The sequence below is a fragment of the Oncorhynchus keta genome, unplaced genomic scaffold (assembly GCF_023373465.1).
Source record: "Oncorhynchus keta strain PuntledgeMale-10-30-2019 unplaced genomic scaffold, Oket_V2 Un_scaffold_14044_pilon_pilon, whole genome shotgun sequence".
NCBI classification, from domain to species: Eukaryota; Metazoa; Chordata; class Actinopteri; order Salmoniformes; family Salmonidae; genus Oncorhynchus; species Oncorhynchus keta.
The window spans coordinates 112946-117500 of record NW_026290781.1 but is presented as its reverse complement, the minus strand read 5'-3'; the positions used below and the strand labels follow the sequence as shown (position 1 = coordinate 117500).

General features: G+C 43.4%; 1 protein-coding gene across 1 annotated transcript in view; it reads right to left on the bottom strand.

Annotated features, from left to right (window-relative positions):
- eno3 (enolase 3, (beta, muscle)) overlaps window positions 1-3977 on the bottom strand; it is a 16765-nt gene extending 12788 nt beyond the window's left edge. The window contains exon 1 of the mRNA XM_052513767.1: window positions 3901-3977. The gene's annotated coding sequence lies outside the window, so the exon portion shown is untranslated. The remainder of the gene's footprint in view (window positions 1-3900) is intronic.
- Between the last annotated feature and the right edge of the window lie 578 nt (window positions 3978-4555).

Below are 4555 nucleotides of genomic sequence, written 5' to 3'. Positions count from 1 at the left end.
TTGAGTTTGACCTTTCACCAGCGGTCAGGGTTTGAGCGATACTGTATTACAGTACAGAACGCAGTGGGTTTATTAATACACCACTCACAACATTCATGCCATTTGAATGACATTAGCTAGTTGATAGACGACAAGTGGTCCTTGAGTTGGTCTCGCAGTCCGGGAGTCTTGTCTGTTCCGTGACTCTCCTTATCTGGCCGGGTGGGGGGGCACTCATTCTAGACACTGATCATACAAAACATTACGAACACCTACTCTTTCCATGAGTGAATCCAGGTCACAGTTAAGATCCCTTATTGATGTCACCTATTCAATCCACTTCAGTGCAGCTGAAGGGGAGGAGACGGGTCAAAGAAGGATTTTGAGACATGGATTGTGTACGTGTGCCATTCAGAGGGTGAATGAGCAGAGAGAAAATATTTAAGGTCCTTTGAACGGGGTAGGATAGAAGGTGCCAGGTGCACCAGTTTGTGTCAAGAACTGCAACTCTGCTGGGTTTTTAACACTCAACCGTTTCCTGTGTGTATCAATGGTCCACCACCCAAAGGACATCCAGCCAACTGGACAACTGTGGGAAGTGTTGGAGTCAACATGGGTCAGCTTCCCATCCTACTAAACTACACTGTAGTAGTTACAGATGCCTTCATCCTACTAAACTACACTGTAGTAGTTACAGATGCCTCCATCCTACTAAACTACACTGTAGTAGTTACAGATCAGTGGAGCCTCCATCCTACTAAACTACACTGTAGTAGTTACAGATGCCTCCATCCTACTAAACTACACTGTAGTAGTTACAGATGCCTCCATCCTACTAAACTACACTGTAGTAGTTACAGATCAGTGGAGCCTCCATCCTACTAAACTACACTGTAGTAGTTACAGATGCCTCCATCCTACTAAACTACACTGTAGTAGTTACAGATGCCTCCATCCTACTAAACTACACTGTAGTAGTTACAGATCAGTGGAGCCTCCATCCTACTAAACTACACTGTAGTAGTTACAGATCAGTGGAGCCTCCATCCTACTAAACTACACTGTAGTAGTTACAGATGCCTCCATCCTACTAAACTACACTGTAGTAGTTACAGATCAGTGGAGCCTCCATCCTACTAAACTACACTGTAGTACATTTACATTTACATTTAAGTCATTTAGCAGACGCTCTTATCAGAGCGACTTACAATAGTAGTTACAGATGCCTCCATCCTACTAAACTACACTGTAGTAGTTACAGATCAGTGGAGCCTCCATCCTACTAAACTACACTGTAGTAGTTACAGATCAGTGGAGCCTCCATCCTACTAAACTACACTGTAGTAGTTACAGATGCCTCCATCCTACTAAACTACACTGTAGTAGTTACAGATCAGTGGACCTCCATCCTACTAAACTACACTGTAGTAGTTACAGATCAGTGGAGCCTCCATCCTACTAAACTACACTGTAGTAGTTAGACCCATACAGCCTCCATCCTACTAAACTACACTGTAGTAGTTACAGACCCATACAGCCTCCATCCTACTAAACTACACTGTAGTAGTTACAGATGCCTCCATCCTACTAAACTACACTGTAGTAGTTACAGATCAGTGGAGCCTCCATCCTACTAAACTACACTGTAGTAGTTAGACCCATACAGCCTCCATCCTACTAAACTACACTGTAGTAGTTACAGATGCCTCCATCCTACTAAACTACACTGTAGTAGTTACAGATGCCTCCATCCTACTAAACTACACTGTAGTAGTTACAGATGCCTTCATCCTACTAAACTACACTGTAGTAGTTACAGATGCCTCCATCCTACTAAACTACACTGTAGTAGTTACAGATGCCTCCATCCTACTAAACTACACTGTAGTAGTTACAGATCAGTGGAGCCTCCATCCTACTAAACTACACTGTAGTAGTTACAGATCAGTGGAGCCTCCATCCTACTAAACTACACTGTAGTAGTTACAGATGCCTCCATCCTACTAAACTACACTGTAGTAGTTACAGATCAGTGGAGCCTCCATCCTACTAAACTACACTGTAGTAGTTACAGATGCCTCCATCCTACTAAACTACACTGTAGTAGTTACAGATCAGTGGAGCCTCCATCCTACTAAACTACACTGTAGTAGTTACAGATGCCTCCATCCTACTAAACTACACTGTAGTAGTTACAGATCAGTGGAGCCTCCATCCTACTAAACTACACTGTAGCAGTTACAGATCAGTGGAGCCTCCATCCTACTAAACTACACTGTAGTAGTTACAGATGCCTCCATCCTACTAAACTACACTGTAGTAGTTACAGATCAGTGGAGCCTCCATCCTACTAAACTACACTGTAGTAGATACAGATGCCTCCATCCTACTAAACTACACTGTAGTAGTTACAGATCAGTGGAGCCTCCATCCTACTAAACTACACTGTAGTAGTTACAGATGCCTCCATCCTACTAAACTACACTGTAGTAGTTACAGATCAGTGGAGCCTCCATCCTACTAAACTACACTGTAGTAGTTACAGATCAGTGGACCTCCATCCTACTAAACTACACTGTAGTAGTTACAGATGCCTCCATCCTACTAAACTACACTGTAGTAGTTACAGATCAGTGGAGCCTCCATCCTACTAAACTACACTGTAGTAGTTACAGATGCCTCCATCCTACTAAACTACACTGTAGCAGTTACAGATCCATACAGCCTCCATCCTACTAAACTACACTGTAGTAGTTACAGATGCCTCCATCCTACTAAACTACACTGTAGCAGTTACAGATGCCTCCATCCTACTAAACTACACTGTAGTAGTTACAGATCAGTGGAGCCTCCATCCTACTAAACTACACTGTAGTAGATACAGATGCCTCCATCCTACTAAACTACACTGTAGTAGTTACAGATGCCTCCATCCTACTAAACTACACTGTAATAGTTAGACCCATACAGCCTCCATCCTACTAAACTACACTGTAGTAGATACAGATGCCTCCATCCTACTAAACTACACTGTAGTAGTTACAGATGCCTCCATCCTACTAAACTACACTGTAGTAGTTACAGATCAGTGGAGCCTCCATCCTACTAAACTACACTGTAGCAGTTAGACCCATAGACTATGGAGCATGTTTTTTTAATCCATTTTGAATTCGGGGCCTAACAACAAAAGGTGGAAAAGGTCAAAGGGTATGAATAGTTCCTGAAGGCTCGGATTAGTACAGGTGGTCTCCTCTCCTTCTGTTGTCCGTAAACATGCGGCGTAACGTGGCGATATGACCGTGTGGGAACACTGATCCTATCAAGGTATGGAGCCATTTAACCTTTGTGGGGGTGGGGGGATCTTTCATATCAGAGAGAAATGAAGGGCTTCCGACCCCGTATTGCAGTGTTCAGATTGAGCGTCGGGGCTCTTAACAAAAACACCCCAACAGCCGACGCCTTAGTCCAATGACCTGTGTGATCTAAACGGAACTGAGAGTCGTGATCAAGGGCTATTCAGGCTCCAGCTTGTACAACCGATGAACCAGTGTCCCCCAACCAAAAGTAGTCATACTGTCAAGTCGGCTACAAACAGACAGACTAACAAGAATAAGAGGCAGGGGTTTTGGTAGGGAATATGTCAAAAACGTTCAGTTTTAAAAAAGGTAGATGCATTGCTAACAGTTGCAATATGTAAGAAATTGGGCTCCCGTTTCCTTATTCCCAAATGCTATGATGAACTTATACAGTAGCCCATATATACACATATATCCATAGAACATAAGCAAAGTGCGTCGGTCTCGGCTACAGTCCAAAGCAACTGCCTCGTTTCCTTGATAACCACAACACGAGCTTTCCCAAGTGTTTACATTACACTAAATGTTTTAAGAAGAGAACAGTTTTTAAAAAACCTGACGGTACCTGATTGGGGGGGGCTCGCTGGCTGGCTGTCCTTCTGGAAAGTGCTAACTCTGTTCTCCAGTCGGAGTTTTATAGACTGCCAGTGGCGACCGCTGCCCAATAAGGGCTTAGGGACCAGAGACAAACTACCAGACACAATCAGAAACGGAAAAACTGAAAGTATGGTCACGTCTCTGTATAAAGGGTTTTTATATATAGAATACATACGACTCATCAACATGTAAAATCACTAAAGGATATAAACAGTATGAAATACAATTTTGGTTACTTTGGAATGTTTTCTAGATTTCGCTGTTTTAGATGGTAACATGTTGGCCTACTGTGAACTTACAGTGGGGTGACTAGGAACACATGAACTGACCAGAGAGAATAGTGGGGTGTCTAGGAACACATGAACTGACCAGAGAGAATAGTGGGGTGTCTAGGAACACATGAACTGACCAGAGAGAATAGTGGGGTGACTAGGAACACATGAACTGACCAGAGAGAACAGTGGGAACACATGAACTGACCAGAGAGAACAGTGGGGTGACTAGGAACACATGAACTGACCAGAGAGAATAGTGGGAACACATGAACTGACCAGAGAGAATAGTGGGGTGTCTAGGAACACATGAACTGACCAGAGAGAATAGTGGGGTGTCTAGGAACACAT